A 17,328-nucleotide genomic window follows, 5' to 3' on the forward strand; every position below is an offset into this window, starting at 1 on the left:
GACTTTGGAATCCGGCCAACCGAAGGGCTGCCTGAGGCAGGACAACCCATATGTTATGACTGCAGATGCATCCTTGAAGGACATCTCTCCCAGGGGTCCCACACGGCTTCTTTGAGATCGTATGCATCACCGCACTGGATGCCATGAGGTGCCAGTCTCCACCACTCTGGATTCCGGGATCTGAACCAGACTCCCTTTCGACTGGCTGAGGGCAATGGAGACCATCACCCATCCCTTTGGAACGGTCATCACCTATCTTTCGGGACCAACTGACTCATTTTCAAGTGTTGTTCACATGGAACCCTTCTCCACTTCAGCCTTTAAAGCTCTCATTTAAATAATTGGTACTACCACCAAGTTGTCTTGGTCCACAACATTTACAGGATGACTGCAGCATTTGTCATGCCTTTAGCCACCAAGCTCTGGTGGAAAAGCGTAATAAACTTATATTAAAAGGACTACTTCTTTGTGTCTTTGCGGAATCCTTATCTTCTGCAGATAAAGCAAAAACAGATGTCTCATCTCCTTCATCCTCATCTTCTCTGGAAAAAAAAGTAAGAAATGGAGTCTTTCAGTTCTGACCTCCACATCGGTTCTGAAAGTTTCCATGTAACAGCAGGCCTCTGCTGTGGGCACTCCAGTGCCGATGGCTATTCTGGCACTGATTGCCATTTCAAGCCCTTAGACGTCAAAGGTATCATTACAAGAAATTACTACCGTCTCCCCTACTAAAGCTGCATTGCCTAGAACTACATACTCACCTTCAATTTATTCTTTGTTGGGGAGCTCCCTGAAGTGTTTCTGCAGAGGCCTAAGTCACCTTCTATGTCGTTGGTCTGCTCCACCAAAAGTTTTCAGAACTCAATGTGGAGAGGCTAGTGAATAAAATTTCATGAGCTACAGGGATTTCAGGCCCCCCCTTCAGTTCCAACCCCTTTGGGTCTTGGTACCAAAACTTGCTTCACACCACTAACTACTCCTCCTCTAACCTCTTCAGAGGTCTTAGGGTTCTCTGCTCCAGATCTCCTGGCACAGACTGTAATGGCACCAGAGTTGTTTATATCTTCGGAGCCAGTAATTATCCTGAGCTCTTGTGTTATTTTTGAACAGGAGACCTCCTGGAGCCATAGCTACCCTGTTGGTTCTGGGGGCAGGTTGTCCCTGGTCCTGGGTAGTTTGGCTCCGGCTTTGGTCTTGAGGGTCGGTTCTTTGGAGTGGGGAGTGACCTGCTTCCTAGGCAGTCTTTCTAGGTTCCTGGCTTCCTTCCCTCTTTGGGGATGGGCAACCTTCGAGGCTTTGCTGAGGGCCATTTCTCTTTCTGAGACTCAGTCAGTGCCTTCCCCATCGGAACAGGTACCCCCCTCTAGTTCAGTTATTCCTCTGGCCTTTCCACTAGGGCAATGGATGCTGAAATCTCAGGTGTCACAGGCTCAGTACTGTCATCTTCTGATACCTCATCAGATTATTCCCCTGAGGTGATCCCTCAGAAAAAGAAGTGCAAGAGGAAGCACTTGGATTACCCCCATCATCAAGGACACAGATTTCAATGAGGGGGAAAGATCTCTGTGGTCACCTCCTGAAGATGTCTCATTTGGAGACATCCTGGAAATTTTAAAACAGAGGGGTGGCTGAAAGTCCCAAAACCCTTCCTCTGAGGAATCTGTTTACTTGCAGGCTTTCGGCACCCACACGTCTGCCTCTTGGGTGACACTGCCCGCTGATGAATTTATTCAGATGAATTCACAGTGGGTGTGGAAGGCTCCAGACACCATCAAGCCCATCCCCAAAAGACCTGATAAGATACTTTCCACTTCTAAAGGCAAACAGTTTTGGGCTAAGGGGTTGGGTGTAGATGACATGGTCATAGCGACTGCTACTGAAAAGGAATTTGCTGAGGAGAGTTCCTCTGTCCATTCACCCAATAGGGAGTCTCAGGCTATGGACAGATTTGGGAAGCAGGTCTACATTTCATTTACCTTCACCATAAGGTCCTTGAATTTTTTGGCACATTTCACCAGGCTCCAATGGGATCTGAATAAAGAGTTGCCAGACACCCTGGCAGGAGCTGTAGCTGAAGGAGCCTAAGAGAAAGTGGATTCCCAGTTAGCCACCCTAGAGTCTATGTCCACTTCATCCATGAGGTTGATTTCTCATACAGCTGAAGGGAAGTCTAGAGCAGCGGGTACAGGCATAGCCATAAGGAGACATGCCTGGATGCAGCTATGTGACTTTACGGAACCTTTCAAGTCTTCTTTCATCAATGCTCCTTTTGACAGAGCATCCTTGTTTGGCCCTAAAGTAAAAGAGACTTTATCCAGGTATGAGAAGGATGGCAATACCCTTTCTGCTGTGGGCATGTATTTCTCCACCCCCAAAGGTCCTTTTCTAGGGACAAGCTTAGCAGTGGAAAAATGTGGTTCAAGAAATCCCAAAGACCTTTCCTAGGCACACGTGGAGGGAGTTCCCCCAGGGACCATGGGGGGAGCCAAAACAGAAGACACTGCCCTCACAGCAGAGGTGGTCTGTAAAACCAGGGCTTCAGAGATTCCTTTCCAGGGGAAGCCCTTTCAGCACTCCTGAAGGGAGGCCCGACTCTCTTCCTCTGGAGGCAGTTGGGGGATGTTTGTCCTTGCATCTAAATGCCTGGATAAACATAACAAATTCCTGGGTGCAACAGATCGTATCCAGAGGCTAGAAAATTCCCTTTTCTCACTCTCCCACTGTACTTAAGAAAATCCCCGATGTTCCACCCAATCAGAGGGATTCAGCAGTGCAAGAAATTCAGAAACTGCTGGACAAGAGAGTCATCCAAGAAGTCCCACCATACCAGAAAGGATCCAGAACCTACTCAAGATTCTTTTTAGTGCCAAAAAAGACAAGGGACTGGAGATCGATTTTGGATCTCAGTGTGCTGAAAAAATCTATTCAGCAAAAACATTCCAGACTGTCACTGTATTGTCTATTCTTCCCTTTCTGATGAAAGACAAAGTACAGTTTTGTACCTACCATAAATGTAGATGTCCGAACTGGATAGCATCTGCAGTCATAACAAATGGGTTGTCCTGTCGTCAGGCAGCCCTTGATCGGCGGATTCCAAAGTCTGGGTCCGGCTTGCTGATGTCGCACTTCACCCGACGTCATCTCTGCTGGTCTTCGGGTATAAAGGCATCAGCCGATGCCATTTTCCTCAGTGTTTCTTGCCCCAGATGCCAGTTGCCCTCTTGGAAGGTGAAATTTTGGATAAATGCCAATGTTTCCAAAAAGTAGAAGGCAAACACAAAAATAAGCATGTATGTACATATATACAAACAAATACACCATAAGAAACTCCCCAGCTAGCTATTAGGAGGGTAAATACCTAGGAGTACCACAGAGGGAAGGAGGTGGGTAATCCTGACTGCAGATGCTATCCAGTTCGGACATCTACATTTATGGTAGGTACAAAACTGTACTATGTCCTTCATGGATGCATCTGCAGTCATAACAAATGGGTAGAATACCATAGCCAAACTAGGGGTGGAGGAAGAAAAATTATGGTGTAGTTAGGATCCCTTGCAGTACAGCAGTGGCAAACCCTGCTCGGGATCTAGAGTATAGAGGTAAATTATAATGCTTGGCAAATGTATGCACGGAGGTCCAAGTAGCCGCCTCAATAATGTCCTTGGTTGCCACTCCTCGTAAGAAAGCTGTGGTAGTGGCTGTAGCCCTTGTAGAATGAGGTCTTATGTTCTGTGGAATTGGTTTTCCATGGTAGGAGTAACAGAATCTTATGCAATTTCCTATCCATTTGGAGATTGTCTGTTTGGAAATTGCTTTTCCTTCCCTTCCTGTTGCATAGGCTACTAAAAGCTGGTCAGTTTTTCTGTTACTTTTGGTTCTGTCCAGGTAGTAGCGTAACTGCCTATGTACATCCAAGGTATGCAGCAGTCTTTCCCCTGTTCTGTGGATTGGGAAAGAAGGTAGGTAGGTGGATTGCCTGGTTTAAAGACACTCTGGATACCACCTTAGGCATAAATGTAGGATTAGTTCTCATGGACACCCTATCTTGATGGAAGATTAGGAAGGGTTGCACTGCCATTAAGGCCTGTAGTTCGAAACCCTCCTTGCTGAGGTAATTGCCAGCAGGAAAGCAGTTTTCCATGACAGGTGTTGCAGATCTGCTGTTGCTACTGGTTCAAGCGGAGGAGTGTCAACTTTTCTAGCACAAAGTTCAAGTCCCATGCTGGTAATGGTGGTTTCCTAGGAGGTTTTACATTCTTGATCCCTCTGAGGAACTGCCTGAGTAGAGGATGCGAAAAGACAGGTGGATCGAAGCTGTATTCTGCTGAAATAGCTGATGCATGTATTTTGATGGAGGAATAGGACAGGCCTGTATGTAGAAGCTCTGCCAAGTACTCCAGAATGTTAGCAATATCTATGTTCGACACATCTTTTCCTCTTTCAGTAGTCCAAATGACAAACCTTTTCCATTTTCCTGCATAGTTCCTTCTTGTTGAAGGTCTGCGGGCTTCAAGGATAATGTCTTTAACCCTTTGGGAAAGGTCTGGGTTAGTTGCTGCTATGTGATGTTCCAGGCAGTCAGTTGCAAGGTTTTTAGATTTGGATGCATGATGTTGTAGTTGTTCTGAGTTAACATCAAAGGCATCAGGGGTATTGACCACATTCTCTCCCGAGACATTCTCCTCAGCAATGGGTACCAGTGTTGTCTTGGCCAATTGGAGCTATCAGGATTATCCTTGGGCGTTCCTCTTTGATTTTCAGTAGTACCTTGTGCATCAAGGGAAGAGGTGGAAATGCATATGCTGTCAGGCCTTTCCAGCTGAAGGATAGAGAGTCCACCTTCCATGCAAGTGGGTGGAATGTCCTTGTGCAGAATTTTTGAGCTGGTGATTGAGTGGGGATGCGAATAGATCTATTTGTGGCATTCCCATTTCTTTGTGATGGCCTTGAAGATGTCGGGTGTAGCATCCATTCGTGAGCATCCGAGGTGGTTCTGCTTAACATGTCTGCTAGGGTGTTCTCTTTTCCCAGCACAAATATTGCCTGTAACTGGATGTTGTAGCTGAGAGCCAGATTCCAAAGGTCCAAAGTCATTCTGCATAGGGGTATGAATGAGCCTCCCTGTTTGTTGATGTACCACATGACTGTGGTGTTGTCTGTCCTTATCATCAAATGGCCTTCTTTGAGGAATGGTCTGAATTTTGGATTGCCAGTTTTACTGCCAGCATTTCTTTTTGGTTTATGTGCAGGTGCAGCTGGTCTTGAGTCCACAATCCTTGTATGCATTTGTCCAGCATGTCCCCATCCTAGGTCTGAGGCGTCCGTTGTGATGGTTTGGCTTGCTCGAAAGTTGTGGAAGGGTAAGCCTGGGTTTGACTGGCATGCTTGAGCCCACCATAGGAACTCCTGTTTTAGGCATGGGATTAGTGGGATTTCTGTTTCTAAGCTGTGCCTGTGCTGAGACCATAAATTCTTTAGGTACCACTGTAGCTTTCTCATATGCAGTCTGGCATGTGGGACCAAGATTATGCATGATGCCATGAAGCCTAAGGCCTGCAGAACTTTTCTTGCTGTTAGTTTGTTCTGCTTTGTTAATGCCAAGAAGTAAAGACGAAGTTATTTTTCTTGTGCTGCAGTTAGGAATGCCATGTGTTTTACTGTGGCCAATTCAGCCCAAGAATGTTCTTGTTTGGGATGGTTCCAGCATTGACTTTTGTAAATTGACTGTGTATCCCAGGGCTTGTGGCAAGTAAATGTGCCTTTGTAAATCTGTTGTCAGCTTGCTTTTGTTGTCCGCTTGTAACAGGCAGTCGTCCAGGTATGGATAAATTTGGGTTCCCTGTAGTCTGCAGTGAGCGATTACTGATGCCAGGCATTTTGTGAATACTCTGGGCGCAGTAGATAAGCCAAAGGGCAATGCTGAGAATTGATAATGCTCTGATCCTGCAAGAAATCTGAGGTATCTTCTGCAATTTGGTCGAATGGGGACGTGCAGGTATGCCTCCTTGAGATCTAGAGTTACCAGCCAACACTCCTTGCCCAGCATGGGAAGAAGTTGCTGTAGGGTCAGCATTTTGAATTTTGGGACAATGATGTATGTGTTTAAGGCGGACAGGTCGAGAATAGGTCTCCAACTTTTCTCTTTTCTTGGTACTAGGAAGAGTCTGGAGTAGAATCCTTTGCCCTGTTCTGTTATTGGTACTCTTTCCACAGCTCTCATCTTTGTTAATTTCACTATCTGCTGTAGAGCTTCTATTTTTTGATTTGGAGGTAGGTTTGGCATTCCTCTTTTTACTGGTAAGGTGTGGAAGTGGAACCGGTAGCCTTGGTCTATGGTTTGCAAAATCCACTTGTCTTTTGTGATATAGTGCCAATTTTTCGAAAATAAGGCTAACTTTCCGCCTAAAGGTGCTGCTATTTGCTCCCTGGTAGGCGGTGTCAGAGCCAAGTCACTGTGATTGTCCTGTTGCAGTGGCAGTGGTTGTGTCTGTGCCTCGGTTATTGCCTTGCCACTGTCGTCCTCTGTAGGCACCTCCTCTGGATTGAATTCTGCCTCTAGGCGTCTATTCCTGCCCCTTTGGGATTTTGTGGAGTCTGGAAAGGACCAATTTTGGCAGGCCAGTTCCTGCTAAACCTTGGGGGCTGAACCTGTAAGAAATCTTTAACTGTTTGTACAGATTTTGCCTTTTCTTCCATTTTCTTCATTACTTGCTGGGCAGGTGTACCAAACAGACTGGCCTTATCCATAGGAGCATCTAACAGCTTTGCTTTAACATGATCCGGTAAGACCTGTTCTTTGAACCATGCATGCCTTCTTATCACTGTGCCAGTCATGGCTGATCTAAATGAAGCCTCCAGTGCATCATAGCCACATTTTAAGGAATGGTTACTAACCTGTTGGATGTTATTCACCATTTCTAATACATATTTCTTATCTAAGGATTCATCAGAGGACAGTTTTTAGTTAACTGATCAAGCATAAACTCTTGGTATTGGATCATATGAAACTGACAGTTTAAAGCTCTAGCTGAGAGAGTAGCAGAGGTGTAAACTTTTTCCCCATCTCTCTAAGGACCTGGATTCCCTTTCAGAAGGAATAGGGTTTTGCTGTGGTCGAGGCTACTGCCTTGAGCCCCTGGGATATAGTTTTGGGATCTGCAAGTGGGGCCTTGTATAGGTGGTGATGAGTGTCTGGCACCCTGTAAAATCTATCTGGTTTGGCAGGGGCTGGAGGTAAGAATCAGGAGCAGTGCAAACATCATTAAATGCATCATCCACAACAGGCAGTACAGGAGGTATAGCTAAGGGCCTATGTTGTGGTAAGTGCAGAAAAGTCCTAAGCCTTTTTCTTGAATCTGAGAAATCTTGTCCCTGCCATTGGAATTGTTCTCTCATGGCATGTAAGGTTTCCCCAAAGGAAAAGTCCTCTGGTGGAGAGGCAGCTGGAATGGATTCTTCAGCATCGGAATCTTCATAAGTAGAAAAAGGAGCCTCTGGCTGGTCTGTAATGTCTGAGTCATCCACAGAATCATCAGAGGAGACTGGCTCGGAGCTCTGCTCTAGGTCTCTTTTCTGGGGCTGAGAGGCCCTGTCTGGGTGAGATTGGGATCCCTAATTAAGGATATTAAATCTTCTGCCAGAGTAAGCATTTGTGAACTTGAAGTGGGCCTGTGTGAAGGGGCTTAACAGGCACTGATTTAGCAGATTTGGCTGCTTTAGCCCTGGCAAAGGCCTTAATAGACATGGCTGCAGGAGGCCTAGCAGCACCACGTGCTGGGGTAGAGACATCCAAAGGGATGGTGTCTGATAAATCACTAGGAACCACAGTTGTAGGCAAAATTTCTGAGGCTGATTCAACTAAGGTTGCAGGAGCCTCAGTAGTAGCCATGGATTCGGCTGAAGATTGACGGTTTTCTCGGTTTCTGCGAAACCGAGACACTGCTTAACGTGGTTTCGGCCGAAACCGCGGACTGCGAGTGTCGGTCTTTTTCTTTGCGTTTTAACAATTTGGGTAGTCGGAGGATCCGGCGGCATAATGTACGCAAATCTGAGCGAAAAACTGTTCAGCAAACTCCGACCGGCCTGGCGTTGTCGGTTGAAGGAAGCACAGGCGAACAGGCTGCTACGTCGTGGTCTGGGCCTAAGCAAGGCAGACAGTAAGAGTGGAAATCTTTATGAGGTATTTGTTTCCCACAAGTTAAACAGTTATTGACTTTTTCTGACATCGGCTGAGGCAAGAAAGTGTGTACTTAGCTTTTAGAAGTCTTGAGTAGTATTGGTAGTAGTAATCTCTGGATCTGACCGACCGGCACTTGCGAACAGCTTCTGCTTGGTGCCACGGCAAGAAAGACTGAGGAAAATGGCGCCGGCTGATGCCTTTATACCCGAAGACCAGCAGAGATGACGTCGGGTGAAGTGCGACATCAGCCGAAGCCGGACCCAGACTTTGGAATCCGGCCGACCGAAGGGCTGCCTGACGACAGGACAACCCATTTGTTATGACTGCAGATGCATCCATGAAGGACATTTGGATGTGCTCAACAGACCTTTAGGATGCAGATTACCATATAAAGATGGACAAATACTCCAGAAAGTTCCTCCGTTTCTGGCTGGGAGCCAGTTATTACCAACTCAGAGTGCTGCCCTATGGTCTCACTACAGCCCCCAGGGTGTTCACCAAGTGCATGGCAGTAGTAGTAGCTTACTTGAGACTGCAAGGATTCTGAGTGTTTCCATACTTGGAGAACTGGCTCTTAATCCCTTCGACCAAGCTTCAATTAATGGTAGCCAAAGATTACACCCTTGACATCTGCAGCCACCTGGGAATTAAAATAAATCTAGAAAAGTCACATTTAACCTCTACACAAAATTTACAATTTATAGGCGTGGTTTTGAATACTCAAACACCAATAGCATTACTTCCTCCAGAAAGACATCAGAGAATAGTGGTACAACTTCAAAAGATAATCCACAGAAAGATGGTTTCAGCTCGGCTAGACTTGCAAGCTCTAGGGTCAATGGCAGCTTCTACAACTCTAGCACCATTTGCTAGGTTACATATGAGAATTCTGAAATAGCTACTAGCTTCCTAGTGGTCTATCCTTCACCAACCGCTGTCAGATCAAGTCCTGATCAACAGTCGCTGCAAAACAGATCTTCATTGGTGGATACATTGCGAACAAATTCTCCATGGTTGTCCCTTTGTTCTTCCGAAGCCCATAGCCATAGTGACCATGGACGCCTCCCAGATGGGGTGGGGTGGCATTATCTGTGCAAGACAGTCCAAGTCACTTGGTCCCCATTAGAGGCCAATTTGCACATCAATGTCCTGGAGATAAGAGCGGTGCTTCTATTGTTGCAGGCCTTTCAGACTGCTCTTCTTTAGGGGACTATTGCAATTCAAGCAGACAATATGTCAGTGGTTTGGTACATCAACAAGCAGGGAGTAACCAAGTCTTATCCCTTTTGTTGAGAAGCCCTCAGAGTGTGGCAATGGGCAATCTCTTCCAACCACTTTCTAATAGCAATGCACATTCCAAGGAGTTCCAATGTGATTGCAGACAAGCTGAGCAGATGCATTCTTCAGCCTCACGAGTGGTCTCTAGATGTGGTGAAGTTGATATTCTGTCTTTGGGGTCAAACTTGTGTGATCTGTTTGCCTCCCCCCCTGAACAATAAGTGCAGCAATTACTTTGCCTTCATTCCCTCTCTGGTGAAGTCACCCAGAGATACTCTTCTCCACAACTGGCCTCCTGGTCGCCTGTATACATTTCCCCAATACCTCTAATTCCAAACTTTTTACAGTAAGCACTCAGGCTGAAAAGCACAGTAATCCTCATTGCTCCCTTTTGGCCTCCACAGATTTGGTTCCCCTTTCTTTGGCCTTGCCTGATTTGACAACCTTGGATTCTGGACCCAGTAGCAGATCTTCTGTCCCATCCAGACGGTCTTGTTCACCCAGACATTTTGAGCCTCAAGTTGACTGTGGGGTTCCTTCAGTTCCATTAGTTGCCAGACATCCTAATATCTCCTCTCCAGTATGGCACATTCTTTTGTCGGCTCATAAATCTTCCACTAGAAAACTATATTTAAGTAAGTGGAAGAGATTTATAATTTGGGCCCATGAAAAGCAAATCGATCCTTTTTCTGCTTCAGCAGAGCATGTTTTAGACTTCTTAGCATCTCTGTTCAAAGATGAAGCTTCTCCTTCCACCATCAGACTACCATTAGCTGCAATTTCTAATTTTCACAACGGTTTAGAAGAAAGTTCTTTAGCCTCTCACAGGCATTGCAAATCATTTCTAACAGGCATGTTTTTATTAAAACCCCCGTTCAAAGATGCTGCTCCTCCTTAGGACCTGAACTTAGTACTACAAGCCATAATACATTCTCCCTTTGAACCCTCCGTAGAATGTGATCTAAAGTTTTTATCTTGGAAGACACTGCTTTTGTTAGCCATTACTTCTGCCAGCAGGATTTCAGAAATACAGGCCTTGTTGTTGGAACTTCCTTATCTGATTTTCCATAAAGATAGAGCCTATTTATGAACAAACCCCTCCTTTCTACACAAGATAGTAACAGAGGCTAACATTAATCATATGATTAATTTACCAGTTTTCTTCCCAAATCATTCCAACAAAGGGGACAATGCCTTGGATTTATTAGACGTCCACAGATAATTATGTTTCTACCTTCACAGAACAAAAGACATAAGACAATCAAGTGAACTGTTTATTTCTTTTTCCAGTACCAAGTTGGGCAAAGCAGTCAGTAAGACAACTCTCTCTCTAAGTGGTTGAAACATTATATTTCATTCATCTATGATAAGAATAAATTAACCTTGTCTACGCCTGTCAAAGCACATTCTGTAAGGTCTGTAGTCACTTCAGCAGTCTTCCAGTCTAGAGCTTCAATGGTATATGTGGAGCAGCTACTTGGGCTTCTCCCCATACCTTTATTACTCATTACAAACTGGACTTGATTTCTAGGGGAAGATCATCCTTTGGCTCGATGGTGCTCAGGAATATTCTTCCATGAGTCCACCCAAGATTTTAGGTAGCTGGGAACTCTGTCCCATTTGTCAAGGATAAAATGAAGATTGACAACATCAGATAAAGAAGTTACATACTCGCCATAATGCTCCATCTGTGTTGTCTGTCTTCATTTATCTTTGAATTCCCTTCCTTTCATCCCCTAACCTTTAAAATTTTTTGGTGGAGTGGATCATATATCCTTGAATTATTATGACTATTCAAGCACTGTAGACATGGCTTCCATCTGGCTTACTTCCTGTGTGTGTGTGTGTGTGTGTGTGTGTGTGTGTGTGTGTGTGTGTGTATGTAGATATATATATATATATATATATATATATATATATATATATATATATATATATATATGTTTCACATGTTTACATACTTTCTGCAAACTCGATCTGAGGTAATTGAGAGAGAGGGATTCTGGGTAGAGGTAAAGCTCAAGAGTTTTTTGGCTGGCACGAGCTATAGTAATGGCCGAATTTGTTCTGATATCGAAACCGAATCCATTTGTCAAGGATAAACAAAGATAAACAACACAGATGGAATGTTCTAGGGCCCTTGGATTAAAGCTCTTACAAATATTGCATGCTGAGTTAAAATGGGCCAAGTCTAAGCAATAAACGTACAACTCGTGTGCATTTGCTGCAACCATTACATTTTTTAAAACTCAAAGATTTCTCAGACATAATTATCAAGTAAGAAAGACAAATAAGATAGAAAAACTTTTTTTTTTAAACTACAGATAGTTATAAAGAGGGGGAAAGTATTGTCACCAATGGTTCATAGGGAGGTACTAGGCTATAGCCCAAGGGCCTAAGTAAGTCTAGCCAACAAGGTTCCCTGGCTTACACCAGCCAAGAAAGTTATTTTCCGGTGCCCCTGTCGAGCAGAACCACAGAAGTGATCCCGGGGTGTATTTCCTAATAATTTATGTAATAAATAATAAGTAAATATTACGTAATAAGTAATTTAGTAATTTAAGATTTTACCAGAAAGTTAAGAGAAAGGGAAAAAGAAAGAAAATGCTAACAATGGTATGCTACAAATATACTAAAAATGCAGGAAGGGCAAGAGAGGAGCAAGTTATATATATATATATATATATATATATATATATATATATATATATATATATATAAATCTTTTTTAACTCACTGAAATAAAGTTCTAACTCTGTAGCTAGTTAGTGACTATGTCTGTACATGAAGGAGGCAAATGAGATCTGAAGAATGGTAGGGGCTAGTGAATTATGGGTAAGGAAGGAGGAGCTCGACAGCCCTTCAGGTTCCAAAAGCTGGAAAAAGCAGCCAAGTTGGATCACAGGTTCAGATATGAATGTATTTGTTGAGAAATAAATGAAAATGACACCATCAGATCCTATTTTCATATTATTTAATTACGGCAAAATTAGTCTACAAAAGCATCTATCAATGGAAAAAAATAAGGGATAATATGCAGACATATAGCACTATTTGTCCACCTGTAAGTCAAGCAGCTTTTACAGTTTTAATGCATCAACAGTAATGCATGGAGTGTACATCTCCTGATGTGTCCTTCAGTGAAGAGATAAACTAACTCATTTAAGCTTGGAGATAATACCTTTAAATCTACTGCTGAAGTTAGCCTTGAAATATTACCATTAATATTCAACATAATTAATATTCATTACTACAATAAGAAAAAAGCTCTATAGCTCAGGATGTTTACATCTTACCTCCATTTTTTGGGTATGGTAACACGTAATGAAAAGTAGCAGCGGCTATGGTAATGTGCTGCAGCACACAATACTGGGTGACATGGGTCCCTCACGGCAACAAAAGACAGACAATATTCTATACTGCTACATACTTCCACTTACTACTAACAGTATTCAAGGACACAGTGACTGTCCAGCTTCATGGGTAATTGCAACTGTGACTAACTGAGAAGTAGAAAGAAAAAGTGGAAATAGTAATGTATTTTAACTTGCTAAAAGCAATAACAAAGGCTACAAATGGAACCCCACTGCAATAAATAAATAAATAATCAAAGATATTTAAGTTAAAATGATACTGGAGAAGACCTGTTTTAAAATGTGAAGTACAGAACTGGGAATTCAGGTAACAGTCAATTTTGAACACTTGTTTTGCAGCATCCTTGGAGTTAGTTTATAATGCATTAGCTAATGTGTGTTAGAAAAAAGAAACAGTTGCTAAAAATTACAAAGATTTGCAGTAATGAAGGTTTGTAGTTCCATACTTCAATTGGTGTTAACGTGAGCAAACAACTGCAAATTCGGTCATTTTCATCCACATATGACCATGTATGCATCATACTAAAAAATAATGGCCATAGTAACATATTTGTGATTAAAATAATGGCCACAGTAATATATTTCAACTCTGTCTCACACAAACAGTAGGCACAGTAAAGTATTCAATTTTGCTTCACACAAATACACACTAAACCTGCAAAATTAAAATAATGACTGTTTAATATGATCAGAAATGTCTTCCTCAGAAAGTTCTCATGCCCATATATTATGCATATTGTTGACCTCAGGTTAATCCATCCTCTAAACACTTAGTAAGAACTCACTCCTCCTAGAGCTCCCTTGATATAACTGCAATCTCTAAGTGCAGACATATAGCACTATTTGTCCACCTGTAAGTCAAGCAGCTTTTACAGTTTTAATGCAGTAATAAAAATATTGGTAATATTAATAGCTACTTTACCAATCAGACATTTATAGCTCTGGAAGGTTTCATATTACCCAATATGTTCTAATATCAATTTTTTCCTAATACCCACTGCTTCCATGTTACCCCCAAGACTGCAGCATTACATAAACATGTATGATGTGATATTTTTTATAATTTTTGCAAACTTTCTTCAATAACTCAAGATGTGTACATACTGCAGTGAAGGTTTCACTGTACATGCCTACCCAATTATTTCAGACAGGAGATGTCATATTGCTCATTAATGAAAAAAACTAACATTATTGAGAAATTAGGCTCAGTATTAGCATATCGATATTACTTACACTTGTATTTCACAAATTTAATAACTTTCTGCAAACACTTTTTTTCAATTACTTAACTGTATATCCCACAGCAATGACTTTAATGCGTGGCTACACCAAATCAAGCTAGCTTCCACATGCCATCTTGCTAGCTAATGTCAACAGTACCATTTTTGAGATACTGCTGTTAATACACAAATATTGTTTATATCCTTAACTGTGGGAAAACAGCTCTGTACAGCTTCAGATGTGTGCATATTAACCACCTCCATTTTTGTCATTTTTAATACCATCCTATGCATGCATGGATACATATACCATTCATGAGATGTCAGTCCTAGTATCTAGATAATGTCAACGTTAATAACTTGTATCTAAACAACTATTTCTCTGAACATGTTTATTCTTATTGGAACATATTTTAGTACAATTTTTGTCTTAACATTCATGGCTTGCAAAGAGCACTCCCAACACAACACTATCACACTCAGTATTTGCATTATTAATTCAAATATGAAGACATTTCATAATTTTCATAACCTTATGTAAATGTATCAATTACTCTGTATGGCCCACAGTGATGGTTTCAATGTGCACATATAACAAATCCAAACCAGCTTCCACATACCACCTTGCTAGATAATGCTGAGAGTAGCACTCAAGTTACTGCCATTAGTTTGAAAACATTGTTAATAATCAGAACTGTAGGAAAAAGCAAAGTGTACAGCTCAGGATGTGTGTACTAATGCTACAGTAAAATAAATATGGCAAAGTATGGCGTTTTACATAACTTTTCATTTCACAGTTTTCAGTGCCTCACAGTTTGCACATATAACATAATCCATTTGACTGTACATACAAAGTAATTCATATCGGCTTGCACTTGATCTCTTGCTTTCTGACAGGGTTCCTCTCTTGAGATATTCCAATTAAATCTGTAAATATTGATACTATTCATGAAAGCAGGAACAAAGGTGTATAGCTCAAACTGTATGCATGGTACACACTTCAGTTTGTACCGCCATCTTATGCGCATGCTACTGTCCACTTGCACTCATGCTGTCATGTTTGTCAATTACATTGTAAGATAAATAAATATTATGTTTCCATTACATGCACCAACAGTCATCAGTGACTCATGAAATGCACATCTCATGATGTGTTCTTCACAGCAAGTTTGGAGATGACACCTTGAATGCTACTGTCACAGTTATCATTTCTGAGACATTATCATTAACTCGGAAAAACACTGCTAACATGTGTGACTGCTTGCTACTGACACAACTGCTATTTTTAAGGGACAACCATTAATATATGAAACTACTGCTAATATTCATTACTGCAACAAAAAAGCTGCATCATTTAAGATGTGTGCATCCTTTTGTGGGTACAGTTCTTTCCAATTAAGCACAAATACTGCTAATATTCATAACCGCTTGCTACTGACAAAGCTACGAGTATTCTGCTTATATTCATTACTGTAGGAAACAAAAATGCTGTATAGATCAGTGTGTGTGTACATATTATTTTTCATTTTGTGGGTATGGTAACCCTGACTGGGTAATTGAAAGAAGTGGATACAGCATGAGATTTATATTCCATGAGTTAGATGTGACTACTGATAAAGAATATGGAATGTATAGTAGTTATACAGTTTTTCAATAACTCATAAAGAATCAAGCACTCATTTTGGTGAAAATGTGCTAAGTGAACCTTCTGCAATCTCCCTTTCCTAAAATTAACTGCACTATCAGATGTAGTGCACAGAAAATAGCAAGAGTTAGAGGAATGTGTTCTCATATGGAGAAAACAAGGGGATGATGCAGCTCATTTTCAATTAAATGACTTTGTGATCCTTTAGGAGTCACTGAAATATAGTGTAACCATTTATTCTCCATAATTGACAGCGATAAGCATTTGATCAACAGTAATGCATGGAGTGTACATCTCCTGATGTGTCCTTCAGTGAAGAGATAAACTAACTCATTTAAGCTTGGAGATAATACCTTTAAATCTACTGCTGAAGTTAGCCTTGAAATATTACCATTAATATTCAACATAATTAATATTCATTACTACAATAAGAAAAAAGCTCTATAGTTCAGGATGTTTACATCTTACCTCCATTTTTTGGGTATGGTAACACGTAATGAAAAGTAGCAGCGGCTATGGTAATGTGCTGCAGCACACAATACTGGGTGACATGGGTCCCTCACGGCAACAAAAGACAGACAATATTCTATACTGCTACATACTTCCACTTACTACTAACAGTATTCAAGGACACAGTGACTGTCCAGCTTCATGGGTAATTGCAACTGTGACTAACTGAGAAGTAGAAAGAAAAAGTGGAAATAGTAATGTATTTTAACTTGCTAAAAGCAATAACAAAGGCTACAAATGGAACCCCACTGCAATAAATAAATAAATAATCAAAGATATTTAAGTTAAATGATACTGGAGAAGACCTGTTTTAAAATGTGAAGTACAGAACTGGGAATTCAGGTAACAGTCAATTTTGAACACTTGTTTTGCAGCATCCTTGGAGTTAGTTTATAATGCATTAGCTAATGTGTGTTAGAAAAAAGAAACAGTTGCTAAAAATTACAAAGATTTGCAGTAATGAAGGTTTGTAGTTCCATACTTCAATTGGTGTTAACGTGAGCAAACAACTGCAAATTCGGTCATTTTCATCCACATATGACCATGTATGCATCATACTAAAAAATAACGGCCATAGTAACATATTTGTGATTAAAATAATGGCCACAGTAACATATTTCCACTCTGTCTCACACAAACAGTAGGCACAGTAAAGTATTCAATTTTGCTTCACACAAATACACACTAAACCTGCAAAATTAAAATAATGACTGTTTAATATGATCAGAAATGTCTTCCTCAGAAAGTTCTCATGCCCATAAATTATGCATATTGTTGACCTCAGGTTAATCCATCCTCTAAACACTTAGTAAGAACTCACTCCTCCTAGAGCTCCCCTGATATAACTGCTTTGATCATGTTCATTGCTCTGTATCTTCCTTCTATAGCATGCAATCTGGGAACTGTTAACCCTGTTTTGGTACATGCTGGTACATGGAAATGTGCATATACTTTTAAATGGACAGTCATAATGTAGAGTACACTACAGAGTGCGGGAATATTCTTACAGCACTTAGCTAACTCACAGGGTTTCCATTGCCAATTACTAAGGTATGACAGGGAGAGCACAGAACACTATAACCCAGGGCATTAGTTCCTCACAAACAGGTTAAAATGAAAGGA

General features: G+C 41.5%; 1 protein-coding gene across 1 annotated transcript in view; it reads right to left on the reverse strand.

Moving 5' to 3' along the window:
* Positions 1 to 17,328, reverse strand: part of LOC122806187 (acylamino-acid-releasing enzyme-like) — a 1,918,826-nt gene that overhangs the window by 95,652 nt on the left and 1,805,846 nt on the right. The gene's annotated exons all lie outside the window — the stretch shown is intronic.

Source organism: Protopterus annectens, chromosome 7.part0 (assembly GCF_019279795.1).
Source record: "Protopterus annectens isolate FY-2018-M chromosome 7.part0, PAN1.0, whole genome shotgun sequence".
Taxonomy (NCBI): domain Eukaryota; kingdom Metazoa; phylum Chordata; order Ceratodontiformes; family Protopteridae; genus Protopterus; species Protopterus annectens.